Below are 17,692 nucleotides of genomic sequence, written 5' to 3'. Positions count from 1 at the left end.
TGTTACAGAAACTCATGACTGAAAAGAGGAAATGGCAGATACACAACTTCCTCTATTGACACAGAACGAGTGGGGGCAAGACTCGAATACAACGGCAGCAGCAGCCGCCTGGATTACAGATAGCATGTAGTCATCCCTGAGATATTACAGTTTCAGTGTGGAGAAACGACCGACACAGGCGCTGAAGTTGTTCATAAATCCGGGCCTCACCTCTTAATGCAAAGGTTTAAATATAGCCGGAAAATAAATGCTTTGAAAAGTTCCTGCAGTGGCCTCATAAAGAAGGTGCCATCACGTCAAACCACCAGTGAACCATCGTGACCCTCATGCAAACGATGACACATCAGTCTGAGCACCGACGTGTAATTTCTCATTATTTTCACATGAATACAGTTCAGAGTAATGCTAGAGATGTTCTCAGAATGATAGAAGCAAATATAACACAAGATAATGAAACACCATCAAACATGGGAGGGGGGGTAAAAAAAACTCCCATTCTGCCGCCTCCTCTATCTTCTCTCCCCACCTTCCTCCCACTGCCTCGGTTCGCATGAAACTGAAAGACCCATGTCTGAAAAGGGGGAATTTATATGGGCTTACATGCCCTAATTAAAGCAGTTCCTGGAACCGTGTGCACATATGCATGCATGAATGTGTGTACGCATGTGCCCAGGTTCCTCGCCCGGCAGACCACTCGATATGTCACTTCCCTAAATCCACCGGTTCACGGACACATGGTTGTCACCAGTGCAGCAAGGCCACGGTCACATGATTCGTCACGCAAGCTTGCCCACGACGGACCCAAATGCACACATGAACAAAATCAAACATGAACGAAGATCTTAGAAAACATTACGAATACAGACCCTCCTTTTAGCATTGAACAACTCTGAAACTGAGGCCATGTTTAGAGATTATCATGGCAGGATTGAAAGTGTAACAATATTACCGTATCATAGTTATAAAGTTTTCAGGGCACAAGGGGGCTTCATTCATCAGTAGCTGGACAGGAAGCAGGGTATAGAAAGAAGGGGAAGACATGCAGTAAATACCCCAGGCCTGGGAATCGAACCCAGGCCAGCTGTGTCGAGGACTGTAGCCTCAGCATATGGTATGTCAGCTTTACCACTGAGCCACGCGACACTCCTGCACCAAAGGCTTTTAATGAAAAATGTTAAATAATATGATTCATTGCTTTTAATATACAAACAGCAACTATTATTCCTACTGCTTCCAAAATATTATATTGCCTATTACATTTATTACAATGTTTCATATAATGTTTATTTTAATTTCAATACACAGATCATTTATTAACAGTTTCCAATTGATTACTGCACAGAATAATTTTGCTATTGTGCTTTTAAAAGAGCAAACCATATACAACAAGCTAATATTAGCTGGTTAAATAGTCATTGAAAAAGCTCAGGACAAGTAGATGACATTTTTATAAAAAAGGTAATATATATTTTTTCCCAAAAAACACATATACAAACACGGCAAATTTAGAAACAATTTTCAACTTCTGATGTAAAATTTGCTGCATTTGATGCACCAAACTCCATTAAACGCAGACCTTAAATTCCTCCAAATTAATTTAATGTAAATATGTCTCTTTGAAAGTTTAGCACAAAATGCCTGTTTCATTATTACACCTCAAGCATCTACATGGCAAAGATATTTAGGAGGAAATATTTTATATTGTTATTAAAGTTAAAGTAATTTGCATGTTTGTTGTATTTTTGTATTTTGATTTGACTTGAGGGTTACATTAAGCTACAGTTTCTAACAACCCCGATGATCGGGTTTTAATCCAGTAAAATAAACACACAGCTTTACTTGAATGTTATGTTCTCTTCTCTTTCTTGTTTTGAAGAGCGGCTAAGAGACCTGGGCGTCTGTGTCACATGAAATCTATACCCCAGGGGAACAAAAAGTCCTGGCTTATTAATCTTATCTAAAAATTAAAAATAATTAAGAAATTAAAGCATAATTTAAAAATGCTTCAGCTCAATTTTTTTTTTAAAGAAATTGAGTTTTGTTTCCATAGCCCTACAGACATTTTATCTTTTCCTTAAAAAACATAATTAATAACCTTTGTTGGTGTAAGTCATGTACATTTACTTTCATTATAATGACAGATTTAACATTTAAAACATTTTAGATTATCATTTATTAGATGATCCATAACACTGTTTCCCTAGGTTCGTCTAGTACGATGGATTACTGCTACACTACTAATTATTAGGACTCACGGGTCATCAACACCTCTAATATGCATATTATCCAGCAACAAATACAAATTACAAATATCATCCCAGCTCTTTGCCATTATTTCTGAGCCATCTTCAGAGGCCAGCTGAAGTTATAGAGCGACTGCAGCCAGCAAACCACAGAGGAGTTAACTTCCAGGTTGCCTATAAAATATTCAACTGCTTGACCACTTTATTCAGCTCATACTTTGTTTCAAGGACGGGGAAGTCTCCAGGAAGCTCCTCCTTCTTGCCGTTTACCAAAGTTTGACCACCACAAAGTGTTTGTGGTGTAAACAATGTCAGAGAAGCAAAGAATGCGCAACGACCTCGATAAAGTCAATATCAGAAGTTAGTCGAGCTCTTGTCTAAGTGCTCCCCCCTGATAAATGAGGGCAAATGGATTTTTATTATCTCAGTCTGTTTGTAACCAGTTAGGAGCTGACTGGAAGCATGAAAACCAGTCTGGATGGAAAGGAAAAGAAGGTTAGGGTTGTTTAACTACTTAAATATTTACATTTTTGAATGATTTGATTTTTATCCAATTTATATTTATACTGAACTATGATTAAACCTGTTGGAGTGGTATTGCTATTTGACGTGGTATGACCAAGAAGTAGGAGGAACACACGAAACCTGACTGGAGACACTGACTGGTTTGTAGATTTTTTGCCACAGTGCGCAAATACTGAAAGTTGCACATTTAATTTTGCTTGCTGATGTGCACCTGCAGCAGTCTCACCACAGTTCCATACAGAAGCATCAAATGATCACTACTGACAAAGAAAAACATTCCTCTAGAGCAGGGGTGCCCACAGTGTGGCTCATGGGCCCTTTGTGGCCCTTGGAATGATTTTGATGTGTCATCCAACCACAATTCGAGAATGGCTCCGACCTGGCCCCCCAGCATAGACGGCTGATGCAGAGGGACAATTTATAAAAAATTATTTATGGCAGAATTTGCATTGACTAAAAATCTTCTTAAAAAAAGAAAACACACGTAACTTAAGGCACAATACTGTATATCTGCATTTTATTCAGCATGCTATTTGCTTTCTTGTTATTTTCATTGTAAATGGGACCACAACTTTTCATTAAACCTGACTAAATACTGCAAACGTTTTTGAAAGAAAAGTGACACAGATTCCCCTTCTTGCTGCTGATGGACTAAAAACAATTTTTAAACCAAGAAAATAACAAAATAGAATTGGCTCATAACATTTTGTGGACCTGGGGCATTTCTTTTAAAAAAGGCAAACATGTTTTGGATCTACACGTTTTTACAGATCCCTCTTCTGCTAAATCAGGATACTTTTACTTTAATTTCATAGTGTATGCTGTTGTGTAGAAAAATTCCAATAAAAGTAGTTTTTCATTTTTAATTCATTTATTTTCTGTGGCCTGTGTGGTAAAATGTGAAAACACCACTGTAACATCGTAACTGGAGCCAAGGCAGAATATGAAAATTATGTGTCCAAGACTGACCCAATAGTTACAGCTGTGGAAGCTCTTCATTTATTAGAAATGGAGATATATTTGTAGGTCACCAGCCTGTATGATAATCTTCAGATGTTGGACAAAAATCTAAACTTATCTTGATAAGTATATTTGTTTTAGTGTGTCAGAACTTTAACGTATAAAAAACCAAAGTTAAAGTCCAACCTGAAGTGAGTGATTCCCTCCGACATGGAGCTGCACAACACATATCACCATCATCATCATAATATCAATGTATCTACATCACAAAGGTCTGCTTTAATGCAACATGTTGTATATTTCCTATATAACCTCAGGTGCCATATAATAAAACTCTGCTTTCCAGGGATACATTTGGCCATTTGGATGGACTGGCAGAATCCCTCAAGCTAACATCTGATTTGGATCTTAGTGACCAAGATGCAATGGCTCAGGGCGAGTGGTGAGGACACAGGTTAAGGAAAAGAAAGAAAGAAAGAGTGTGGGAAATATGGGTATAAACAATATCAGAATCACAAATCCTGATAATCAAATATATCAACATAATGTTTTCCTAATGTCATGCACCCTTACTCCCACATTAAACCCATTATATGCCTAAAATCAATCATTTCTGATCTAGTTCTGTCTTCCAGTTTTATGCTATTGTATTTACACCACAGGGCAACCTACTGCAGTAACACCTGTCCTGTTTGATCCACCAAAACCAAATAACCAGCCAGAAAGGTAACCAGTTGAAATAGATTGAGCTTTTGAAGATAGTACTCAGAACCGTGTTTCGTTTATGGGGGCAGCTGTGCGTAGGTGGGGAAGAGCGGAAGGCTGTTGGTTTGATTCTAGCTTCCCCTTCAACATGTCCTTGCCAAAGTGTGCACACACCAGTTCCCAGCTGGAAACCAGTGGGATTTGTGTGCTCAATAAATCCAAGGTAAAAAAATAAATAAAATCATTAGTATTAAATAGGAAACTTTATTAAGTTTTCAGTATAGATATAGGTGACCCAGATGCTAAAGCTCAGGGAGAGTGTTGGGGACAATGTTATGAAAGAGAGCAGTGTAGAAAATGTGGGCGGATCATAACATCAAAACAGCAATATTGAACAATAATATCAGAAACCAGTGGGACTGGCCAATTGTTGTGCCTAATGACCAGTCCAGCCACATCTATCAAGTCATAAACAATGTTTTTCTCTGCATTTTATGCATTGCAGCTCTGTAACAACATGCTTACCATCAGACGGTGATTTAATAAACTACAATTTATTGTCAGTGCAAATAAACAGGTCATTACTGTAGCTATTCCTACATTTGTGCATGCAGAAGCCATACTGGATTTTAATGTTGGGTCTGCTAAGGAGCCTTTAACTTTTAAGGTCGGACTTCCAGCCTTAGATGTTCCAGTTGATTTTTTCTTGACTACCAACATGGATATTTTGACCTCCGAGTACAAACAGAAAGCAATTTTTACAGAGACATCATCTAAAACAAGCATTTTACCACAGAAAAGTACATCTGCTTTCAAATTTACAACATAAATATAGACTATATAGACTCATTCACGTTGTGTAAATGTCACAAAATAAAAACGGTCTTAAAAATGGTTTATTTTTGCTTATTCGTTTTTTTTGTCTCCACAACTTGCTCATGTGGTTTGCTCGATTGTGATAATTTTGTCAGATGGCCTTGAAGGTCCACTGTGTCCCTCAGCTTTCAACCTTGTGCAGCTCAGAACCTCATGAATGTGCAGACAGAGCATATGTGATGATAAACCTTCTAAGTACAAGAAGCATGCTTGTTTTGAGGAGACACTCAATGAGAGAATTCAATAATATTCATATTGGGACAGTTTATTATTCAGAGACTACATGAACAGTACAACTGACAGCTGTGTATTATTGCCACAGAACTGTAGCGTAAAACTGTAGATGAATGAATATCACAATTTATCCCATGCAACTCAACTTAAACACTCAAAATTACAGTAATTATGCTAAACATTTTTTTATTAAACATCATGCAAGTAGAAACAGATTCTAAGGAAGAAAAAGAAAAAAAGTTAAATGATTGTCTATTTTTTTAAGAAGTCCCACATCAGAGGTGGAGGCAGGTTGCTTGGAATTTGGAAATTTCTAATTTTTGAGTTTGTGTCATAGGGCGTTTTTTCTTTCCCCATATAAGTAAAAATAAAATACATCCTCACTTAGGCTATTAGGTCCCACCTAATGTAGCCTTTTACCTTTATCTAAAAGAGAGCTGACGGATATAAAAGTGAATATAAGCTATAGTGAAGTTTGGTGTCTGTAGCATATTAGACATCCATAAATTGCATCTTATAGGAAAGACAAAATGTTTTGCAAAAACTGCCAGAAAGGCAGCATTTAAATCCGTTAAAAGATTCTTACCTGCAGTCCATAAACCCAGAAGACGATGGGTGCCTGCCGTCCGTCTCTCGTACGATTATCCCTTCTTCCTTTGTCCTTTAGAGGCCAGAAATCTTCAACCTAAAGGGAAGCAAGGGAATTCCAGTGGCATTAATAAAATGTAAATGTTGATTATCCTGAACAGATGGGAATTAAATGTCTTTTCCAACTGAGATGCTTGTTTCATTTGTAGTTTTGCAAAATATATTTAAGTTTGCAAAGATGTAAATGGATTCACATGCACACCCATACGATATTATAATATATGTCACATTAATCTGGAGTATGAAGAGTGCCTATGATGGGGGGGGAGGGGAGCTGGGGTTCTGAAAGGACAGAAAAAAAAAAAAACAAACGGATAGAAACCAACAGCTTCCTCTTTTGACTGCTTCAAAAAGAAGCCCTCCTGCAGCAGGTTGGGTCAGGAAAGCCCACAGAGACACGTCTCACAGATAAACATGGTCATTACATAGCACACAGAGATGCTGGCATGTGGGCAGTGTTTTGTATTTTCCTGATGGTTCCAGCTCGTCGAACAAAATACTGAAATGAAAGGCAAGCATGTGTATGCACATTAGGCACAGGCCAGTTACTGGTATCAAGGCTTACCAGAAACTGACCTAAAAAGTTATGGTTTCAAAAATGAAACAAAGTGCCAAAGTAAGGGTTTTCTCTGGCTGTACAGAGCATAGATCAAGCCAGTATTGCTCCTCCCCCACTTGTTACTGCCAATTAACTGGCTTAAAGGGCTGCTACACTCTTTCCTCGCTTACGAAAAAAAGAAAGAGAAATTTGGCTGTTTGGCACATTTCTATTTGCAAAAAACACAGACCGTCATTGTGTGGGGACTAAAGGAGCTCCACTCCTATTACAGTAATTCTATTTTAAAACAAACAGCTGGCAAACTGTGATTCAGAAAGCTTGATAAAGCATGATCTCAATAAAAGTAAAGAGTATAATACATGTTACACATTAAAAGCATATACCTAAACAAACAAACCTGAATTAGAAAAATTAAAAGCGTCAAACAAAGTTCCAACTAAGATTGATTGCAGTAACTGGGTGTGAAATTCAGGGGGATGAGCTCTTTGAATATGAGCAGCATGTCTGTAAACAGCCAACTGCAGGCTAGAGGACGTCTTGCCTATTTGACCAGCTTGTTGGACTTGTTGCTCAAGGGGAAAAGATAAGAAAAGAGCATAATATTCTGCCCAATGACCTCTGACTTATTTCTGCTGAGTTTATTCTATATGCATGTTCAAGTCTATGTCTCAAAACCAAAATAACAATAACAAATGTTAAATATAACATTCATACAACTGACATTTTTGGTATTTTGTTTTAGGAAAAATGCACCACCCTCCCCCAGCAACTCTGCAAGAATAGGCAGTATAGACAATAGATGGTTGGCTGTTTTAAATAAATTTAATTAGATCATGTTATAGATTTTTATTTTACACTTTAGTGGGAATATTGTGTATTTTTTTTACTACAGATGTACGAATTCTGCTCTTTTACTGGCTGATGCCAATTGCCAGTTTTCTTTACAGTCTATTCTGGTAAATTCCAATTTTCACAGATTGCATTTTGTTCTAAGGGCTATAACATATAAAACATGAAAAATGTGATGCAGGTATTTTGATAGAAGTAGTGGTTTTGAATTCAACAGAAAATAAAGCAAATACAAGATTATCCCCATTTTACATTGAAACATGCATAACCAAACTTTATCTGCTTTTTATTAAACTCAAAAAAGTGAATCAAACTACATACATTTAGGCTGGAGTTCTTAGTTTTGATACAAAAACAAACAAAACAAAATCTGATTTTTCAGTATTTGACCCAAGATCAGAGATGATCAAAGGAAAATTGGTTGATTCCAGGCAGATTGATCCATGCATCTCTAATTTTTACTCCAGGTTATCATACCGTGAGAGTCTCTTACTGGCCGCTGCCTAATGCAGATCAAGAGTAAATAACTGTATGATGCAAGCAGGCCTGCAGACAGTAAAGCGTGACAGAGTCAGATCAGGATGAAACACAACCGTCTAATTGCGTTGCACATAAATGTCTGCTGTGTTAACAAAGCTGGTGTTAAGAGTTTGTTGCAAAATCCTGAGCATGTCACTTTGGAAAAGTCCAGCCACATGACAATGGTGATTTTTTTTCCCCTTTCCAAATTTCAGTTTTATTCACAAGTGGAAGTGATAATTTCCCAGTAGGAAGGCCTAAATATTTAAACAACATGCTGCGGCCGAGATGGGGAAACCAAACCCAAGCCAGTTGATCTAGTCGGGCCGGTCTGTCAGAGGGGAGAGTCAGCAGCACATCCACCTCTATAATGAATAGACACCGACACACACGCAAGCCCACTGGCTTGACAGTCCTCTCCCCACCCAGTGTAGCAGGCAGAAGCCTTAACCTAACATTACAGCCTGAGCATGTATGCTGCTGTAACACAGGATTGGGTCAGGATTAAAATAAAACACAGGGTGCGCCGTGGGGATGATGAGGATGATAATGATGATGATGATTAACAGACCACTGTAGGGAGATCGTTTATTGGCACAGAAGGCCAAATCCAGCAGGCCTATGGCAAGCCATTAGTGCCAAATATTTACACTTTCCCAACCTAATATAGCAAGCAGTCAGGGCCAAATATTATCACTTTTCCAACCTATCAGCCAGATAAATGATGTTAAAAGTTGTCACCAAAAAAATGTCTCAACAGTGTTCTCTAGGCCCGTGAATGCAAGCCACATGGACAACCATGCATGTCTAGACAACTGGTTTTGGCCAAGTCAAAGCAGCGCTCCACTAAGAGAGAGTTTTCACTACAGCCACAAGGGGAGCAATAATGAGCTGGTTTGTAAACTGTCTACTTAGAAGAGAAGAAGAAAAGAACAAACTAATTTCTTGACAGGAAATCAATTCAGTCATTGTGTTCTTGGGATCCCTGATAGACACTAGTGCTCTATGTGGTCACTGAACGTATTTGCTACTGCTCATAAACAGGCATTCAGTGTGCAGCTTCTTAACGTAAAAAAGCCAAATTCAGTGACCAGATGAAACTGTTTTTAGCCGGTCATAAAGAGGCGTCAGAAAACACCAGGGAGTCACTGACTTATTCGTTCTTAGTCATCACTAGATGTCACCTTTTCGCCTCTCAGAAACAGGAGGTCAAGCGGTGTGAACTGGAGTTAAAAATAACATTTGATGACTGAATAAAACGTCAAGGGTTTTTTGCCGCTCAGATGAAGGCGTTAAAATACGACATTCTCGAGTTTTGCATCCTCACTTATTAAGAAGGTGAATTTTTTTTTTTTTGTATAATTTCTTTACCAGGTCAGTTGGAAAAGTGCCGATATTTGGCACTAATGTCTTGCCATACATATCTAGTGGCCTGCGCGCGTCCAGGTGGACGTGCGTGAGAGCAGGTTAGGTTTTGGATGTCAGCCGGTGTTCTCGGCTATAATTAGCAGCCCGGTGTTCAGAAATGTACCCGCCGACCCCACTTCTGTCCTGTCTCACCTGAACGCAAAGCGCGCACATCTCTAACAGCGGCCTCGTCAACCTGAACGTTTCATTTTCTTTAGCTTAAAAGGTGAAAACAGATGTCGACAGAGAATATCAGTGAGGACAGTCACTCCTGTCATCCCGCTGAAGAAGAAGTAGAAGAAGAAGTGGGGGAGGAAGGTTTATTCTCGCCACGACTAAGAGCAGACTATTAAGTCATATTTAAGTAATATGTTTTGTAGTTTTGTTTCGTTTCGAGAGGAATCAGGAGAAGCGGTTACCTGAGTCCCGGTGTGTCACCTGTCTCAACTCGTCGCCTCCCACTTGACCGACACTTCCTGGATTATTCCGTCCCACCCTGACGACTTCTAATAAAGCTTTAATTTCCCCTTTCTTTAAAACCTCCCAGCGCTTGTCTTCTTAAAGGTAGGTTCCGTCCTCACCTCAGCGCTCGGTAGGGGGGTTATTCCTCACCAAATGTCCGCTCTGTTGTCCCCTGCCCTGCTCCTCCTGCTGTCTCTGTGGTCCGCCGGCTCGCTGGGCTGCTCTGACCCCCCTCACACGGCGCTCTGCCTCCGCTCGCCCACTTTGACTCCCAGCTCCTCCTTTCTGAGAACCAGGAAGCGGCTTGTCCTACTTATTACACCCAGTCGCCGGATTGGCTCTTGCAGGGCTAGAAGAGGAGACCGCCATGGTGGGCAGGGCACACGGGGAGGGGTCCGGCCGAGGTCCGATAGGCCTGCAGCGGTGCCTGTCGGAGAGAGGTGGGCTCCTCCTCCCCCGGGCATCACTGCTCGGAGGTGGGCAGTGGAAGCGGATTGAGGGATATCTGCCACCAGCTTACCTGTCAGATGCAAAGGCGTTTTCAGTCGAAACAGAATTAATTAACTCATGATTCAGCTATTTCCCCATCCAGAAACCATCTGGAGGTGACCATGGATGGAGAAGTAGAGCTTCAAACTCATGCGCCTAGCAGATCAATCAAGTAAAAAGGAAACTATACTGTGATAAATGAAACTCGCACAGAGGATGTATCATATCCAGTGTGAAGGCTCAAAGGGCAACAGAAGGGACTTTTTTAGAATTACATTTTTGTGAATCACTTAAAGATAAAAGAAAACAAGAGACTGCTGAGGGAGTCACATCTAATACAAGATAAGATATTTTGTTGTTCATTAAATTAGCATAAAACAGAAACTTCTTTGCATCTAGCAAGAGAGGATCATACAAAAATAAATACACAAAGCACATCACCTACATAAACAAAAAGATAATATGCCTATACAAGAATCAAAAGCTATATATATATATATATATATATATATATATATATATATATATATATATATATATATATATATATATATATATATATATATATATATGTATATGTAGTATCAGCAAACTCCAATTTTCAAGTCTTCAATTAAATTTATGTCTAGACTTTGACTAGACCACGTGCTATAATCTAAACCATTGCTTTGTAGCTCTAGCTGTATATTTAGGGTCATTCACCACCTGGAAGGTGAATCTTCACCCCTAACTACTTTGCAGTCTCTATCAGGGTTTCTTCCATGACTATCCTGTATTTAGTTCCATCCATCTTCCTATTATCTGCGATCAGCTTCACTGTCTTCGCTGGAGAAAAGCATCCCCACAGCATGAGGCTGCCCTGCCATGTTTCACTGTGGGGATGGTGTGTTTAGGGTGATGTGTAGTACGTTGTGCATATAGGCTAATAAGTTCAATCTGATCTGACCATAGGTCCTTTCTGTTTGCTCTTTGTGGCTTGTGGAAAACTAAAAACTAGACTCTCAGGATTACTTTAAATCCTTAAAAATGAGATTTGCAAAGTGCACAACTAGTAGTGGCCTTGACAGATTCTTCTACCTGAACTGTGCCTTCATAATGCACTAATGTTCGTGCTTTCACCCAGCAACAGTATTTATGCTGACATTAAAATCCATACTCTAAGTAGGTCTCTTTTGAGCAAATATTGACTGCACTGGATTTTATTTAGGGATATTTGAGCACAAGAGGGTGTATACAAACAAACACTACACGTTTTTGGATTAAAATTCATTTTTAAATAAATGTTTTGAAACATTAACCTTATTTCAGTATTTCCTTGTTAAAAAAACGTACAGCACAAGACTTCCCTGTTTATGTAACTTTAAGTCCTGGGCCGAAAGGCAACAACTGAAGCAACAACTGAAGAGGATAACTCTGCTGTAGATTGGATAATTTCAGCAGTGAGTTCTGTTTTGAGCCAATAATCTCACCGGACAGACTGATCACCTGATTCAGTCTGTTCTTGCTGTACTATATGAAGGTGAGAACACCCTTATTGAATGAACTGTAAACCGTGATGAGTATGTGTTTACTGATGCTTTCCAGCTGCCCTCAAAATAAAAAGGTTTTGTAGGGTTGCATGCTGGGGCAGCTGTTAGAATTGTTTCCTTGTAATGAGAAGGTCCTGGGTTCAGATACCAGCCTGGGGTCTTTCTGCATGGAGTTTGCATGTTCTCCCTGTCAGAGGTGGGTAAAGTGGCCAAACATTTTACTCAAGTAAGAGTGATAATATTTCTGAAGTAGAATTCAAGAGTATGATGCATAAAAAAAAAAAATGTTAATCAAGTAAATGTAACTAGCAAGGTACTCTAGTTCCTCCCCACAATCCATAAACATGCCTATTCTGTTAATTGGTCTCTGTAAATTGCCCTTAGGTATGAGTGTGTTGATAAATAGTTTTGTGTCTGTGTGTCGCCCTGTGAAAGACTGGCAACCCGTCCAGGGTATACCCCGCCTCTTGCACAATGACTCCTGGCCAAGGGCACCAGCCCCTCGGCGACCCTGCAAAGATAAGCAGGTAAAGGTGCAAAAGTTGTTGATTTTTTTCTAAGTGTAAACGGCATGGAAAAGTAAAAAAAACAAAACAAGTTTGTTTTCAAGAATAGTTTCCTGGTATTTAAAAATAGTAACTTGCTCCACTTCTTGGTGTTTTTGGTCTTTTAAAAGTTTTAGCCTAAATACCGACCCTGTAGCACCACCTTCCTATCCTCCCTCCACAGAAGCAGCTCTTTCGTCTTTATATGCTACTACACAGCCGCTTCTTTTTTTTTTGCTAAAAAAAAACTTTTAAGACTGTAGGCTTCTGATTTGTTTTTGAAGTGGTAATGGGGATGGGAATCACCTTGCTTTCTTAAAACTTGAATCTCATCTTCATCTGGTGTAATGTAGCTCCTGCAGTGTGTGTGTGTGAGCTGGTGGGTTTTGTATCGAGGGTGCAGGAAGTCTATATATAAGGTTGCGGTGAACTCAGACAGCCCACCTGTATTACCACCCCCCCAAACCCTAAATCTGTGCTTGCTCTGCGGTTATGCTGCCAGATGTGAACAAAATGTGTCATTGGGCTAACTTATTTCCAGGGTGTTTGTGTGAAAGCAACAGTTCCCAGCAGGGGTCAGGACTCTTAAAAGGAAGGTGGCTCACTCATTGGAGGGGTTTAAAAATAATAAAAACTGCATAAATGTCTGCTTTTACTTTATTTTATCACCATAGCATGTATTTATGCTGGTTTGCTGTACATAAAAGGAAAATCAAATAATTTTATATTAAATATCTCTATATTACATCTAATGCAAAGGGCAATAAAAGCTACCAGTTTAGCTTTAAAATCTGTATAAATTACAATTATTTTACTCGGGATTCTTCAACCTAGGTTTTAAAAGAAAAATGAATGCGAAGTACAAACACAGATTGTTGCTGTTTTGTAGTTTTAGGCCAAAGCTACAGAAGTTATTACCCGCTGCTCAATCTTGATTTCATTGGGAGCACTGCACCAATTAAAATACCCTCAGTGGTGTGGGAAAAAGGTTTATCGTACCCAATTCAGCTCAGTGTGGAATAGTTCAACTCAAGATACTTTATCCAAACTAACATTTTAGTTTAACCTGTAGCACAAAACTTTATTCCACATTAAATGCCTGTGAATTTATTTCTTATTTAGAAATATATGCTTTACAGCACAACACAACACATTAATACGTTCTATAATTAAATGTTTAACTTTAAACCCTTTTTATTTATTCTATATTGTGACACCTGATCTATTGTTAAATGTGCACAGCTTTACTTCCCATAAAGCCTCTCAGATGAATCAGTCTGGAGGAGTTACCCTCAGTCTGTGGTTGAACTTGCAGCAGCACATGCAACCTGTTTTAAAGCAGAGCAGGAAGGATCCTGCTGTCTGTTTGTGGATTGACTACAGCTATTACTCTCTCTCTCTCTCTCTCTCTCTATATATATATATATATATATATATAGAGAGAGAGAGAGATGTAATATATATATATATATATATATATATATATATATATTACAACACTGTGTTGTAGCAAGGGATAGAAACACTCATAATTTGTCTTCTGCCTGGTGGACTAGTTTGTTTCTAGAGGGTAAAGACTTCCCTCTGAGTCTATTTTAGAGCCAAATGACAGGCAGCAATTACAAGCTCTGTTTATCTCCCCTCCACCTCTATTCATGGCTGGTAATCCAGGCTTCTCCTGCCATCATTAACCTCTACAGTACTCTCTTTAGATCTTACCGCGAGCATTAATATTCATTTCACAAATTACAGTTTCTCTAAAAGTATTCTTCTCCATTCATGTTATTATTAAGTTGTTTTAAAGCTATAAAATGACATCAATCACGCAACTCTCTCCTTCCTGCTGTGTGCATGATTTTTAAAGCATTTTCGCCATCTAGTGATTACTGTGCAACTTACAAGTCTGATTTTTCTGAAGGTTTCTCCTTACATGAGGCGTCAAATTCATTCAATGAGGCACAGTTTGTTAACATGTAAAACGTGATAAAAAATATGGCTATGGTTGCAACATGTCTTCGCACCTTCCAGCCTTAATGCTTCCTACAAAATACCAGAAAACCCATAAATATTTATAGCTACACTGTCATGATCTGCAAAATTTTAATGGCATCCCTAACTGTTTATTCCATATTTATAACAAATCTGTCATCTTAGTTCTGTTAGGACTCAGTTATGGACTCAATGTAAATGGATTAAAAGGTTTACTGAGGATTGAATACTGAGTGAGGTTTCAGCAAAGTTCCAGGTCGGGCTCCGGTTCAGGACTGAGGAGGAGAGGTAGATGTTAGTATTTGGCAGAGAGTTGCTCTGTATTGTTATGAGTTTGAATGTAGCAGGAGTTCTTAAAATGATGATGAAGAACAACGTTGCTTGAGTAATGAGATTTCTGTTGTTCTTTTTCTTAGGATTGGTGTAGAAGGAATGGAGAGCGTTGGAGGGTGAACAGGCAGGTGGGTGAATGGTAAGCAGCAGAGGAATCCGAGTGGCTAAGATGAGGAGGGCAGTTGGAGAGGCAACAAGGAGGGCCGATGTCTGTGAAGGAGGACAGTAAACTAGTTTTCTTGCCCGTTCCATCTCCTATGTTTCATGTCCCTTGTCCGAGTAAAGGTGACTGTGCAAGACCATTGTTAAAGCTCTCTTTGGTGTTTATTATTAAAATATTCAACTTCACCTCAGTTTTTTTCTGCATTTGAGTCCTTCACTAAACTGAATTATGACACCTTCTTTTCTACAGCTCTTCCTACGTTCCTGCCATGTGTCTTCCATTTTGTCCTTCCTTCTTAGTGTTCTTCATTACTTTCCTTCTTTGTGTCCTTCCTTATTTCCTCCCTTCCCAGTTTCTGTTTTTCTAGGTCCCAAAGACCTTAAGCCTCAGGGGCCCGTGGATGGGCCATTGAGGGCCAGAAAATGATGCCTTATTTTGAAACCAGAATGTCACAATTTATTTCTAAGTATTGAGTGTTACCTTTACAGAAAAACCAGGATTTTGCTCCAGATTGGTCATAAGGAATAGATTTATTTTAGATAAACTGAATTTTACTGCACTGTTCGATAGTTAGGATTAATTGGAATGTATGTACCTGACTTGCAATCTGTATGATTCGACTAAACTGACTTTGTAAAGTGCCTTGAGGCGACATGTGTTGTGAATTGGTGCTATATAAATAAAACTGAATTGGATAATGCAATCAGATGGATAATATGATCAAAAAGTGAGGCACCTTGATCTTAGATTTCAGCTGAAATAGTTTTGGAAGGTTTTCTGACTCTTTTTCAACCATCTGGACTATGCACCTCATTATCCTTAAGTTGCATTTTCTCCTGCATTCACATCCAGGGTGTTTGTCTACATCACAACGGGCCTTAACATTTTTAATAACAGAGGCAGATGGGGTCACAGAAACATGAATCTGCTTGGAGATGGTCTTGTAGCCTTTATAGTCTTGTAGCCTTTTAACATGTGACGTCTATGCCTCCAGTTTGACCTCCTCAAAGAGCTCCTGTTTGCTTTGCCCAGTCAGTGTTGAGTGTGGTGCATACAACTATATCGAACTACCCAGCAGCATATTTGTTCCCTTTAAATAGTCTGAATGACTGATAAGAAGCTTAAAGGCACCTATGATAGAAATTAACACTTGGCCCCCACCCCTAACCATAGTTTGAAATCTGAAGTTTTTGCAAGGATTAATGGCATCTTTAAAAAGACTTTAACAAGTAGTTAATACTAAAAAGTACTAAATAATGTCTCTAATTAAAATGCTGTAATAGCCATATTTTGAGGTTGTTGTGGACACAATGCAGACATGAGGTGAAAATAAGGCAGGCAAGAAAAGCAGATGATCTGTCGGGGAACTGACTAAAACAAGGAGTATTTATGTTGGATGTTTGATTTCTGAATGCTACACAGGAAGTTAATGAACAGATGGGGAACATCCGAGGAAGTGCCAGAAGCTGAGACATAGAGGAAGAGTGTAAACAATAAAACATAAAAAAGCAAAATATAAGAATACAATGAAACTCAAAGTTTTACAGATCATGAGAGTAGTAGTAACTGGTGTTCCTGTAGTAGTACAGTAACTCTCAGATGCATAGATGCTAAAAACATTGAAATATAATCACTAATTAATCATCTAATCAAGCAGTGTCTCTGCAACGGGAGTTTAAACTCTCAGCAAACAGCTGTGGTGGAGGCAGCCTGACGAGGAGAGTCCTAATACACCTCTCTGTTCAATTTACATGTGCTGGGCAGGCCTCTGCTTAGCTCATCTCTATCACAAGAGCAGCCAAAGTAACATTACTGGTTTAATGATTGAAGAAGCAGGGTTGCACGGAAGTTGTTGGCACTGTTGCCCTGCAGGAAGAAGGTCCTGGGTTTAAATCCCAGCCTAGGGTCTTTCTGTGAGGAGTTTGCATGCTCTCCCTGAGCATGCTTGGTTTTTTTCCTGGTACTCATTCACAGTCCCAAACTGTGCATGTTACGTTAATTGGTTTCTCTAAACTTGTGAGTGTGTGTGTGCGTGCATGGTTGTTTGTTTTTTGTGTCTCTGTGTTGCTCTGTGATGGACCGGTGACCCGACCGGGGTCCACCTCGCCTCTTGCTACCCTGCAAGGATAAGCAGATATAGACAATGGATTGATGTTTTGAGAAGTTAGTTTTTGTCATTCACTGGAATGGATGCGAGAGTTTTATCCAGCAAAACATTTTCTCATACATCTGGCACATCGCACTTCAAACCAACAAATCCAACCATACTCTTTCATCATGAACAACAAATCATTAATTTTCACAATTTTATTAGGGCTTTTTTCTTTCATTTTAAAGGCATGCAAAATGAGATTAGACAAAGGCTTCCAAAGGAACATTTTTTCAGGGTAAATTCAGCATTACAAATTATCCTGTGTCTGTAGTGAAACTGCTTTTGTGCCTCAACAGGTCGTATTCATACATCTACTTACAATGCCTATAAATCTGTAATTGATGGTTGCAAGCGTGCAGAAAAACTGCTGCAGACTTCTCTGCCACTAACTAGAACAGAAGAAGAAATGTGAAATAGAATGACAATGCAACTGAAGGGGAAGCCGGTGTGTCAGTACAAACCGAAGGTTGGGTTTTATTTAGTTTCATTCAGCAGCATCAGTAGA

At 39.1% G+C, this 17,692-nt stretch overlaps 1 protein-coding gene across 2 annotated transcripts in view; it reads right to left on the bottom strand.

Annotated features, from left to right (window-relative positions):
* Positions 1-10,491, bottom strand: part of zbtb7b (zinc finger and BTB domain containing 7B) — a 29,431-nt gene extending 18,940 nt beyond the window's left edge. The window contains exons 1-2 of one of the 2 annotated variants that reach the window (XM_047362152.1): positions 9,945-10,491; positions 6,130-6,228 (exon numbers count right to left, since the gene is read on the bottom strand). The gene's annotated coding sequence lies outside the window, so the exon portion shown is untranslated. The remainder of the gene's footprint in view (positions 1-6,129; positions 6,229-9,944) is intronic. The other variant, XM_047362153.1, reaches the window with a different exon arrangement.
* Between the last annotated feature and the right edge of the window lie 7,201 nt (positions 10,492-17,692).

Source organism: Girardinichthys multiradiatus, chromosome 3 (assembly GCF_021462225.1).
Source record: "Girardinichthys multiradiatus isolate DD_20200921_A chromosome 3, DD_fGirMul_XY1, whole genome shotgun sequence".
Classification (NCBI taxonomy): domain Eukaryota; kingdom Metazoa; phylum Chordata; class Actinopteri; order Cyprinodontiformes; family Goodeidae; genus Girardinichthys; species Girardinichthys multiradiatus.
The sequence above is the reverse complement of the archived record's forward strand: the minus strand, read 5'-3'. Positions and strand labels throughout refer to the sequence as shown.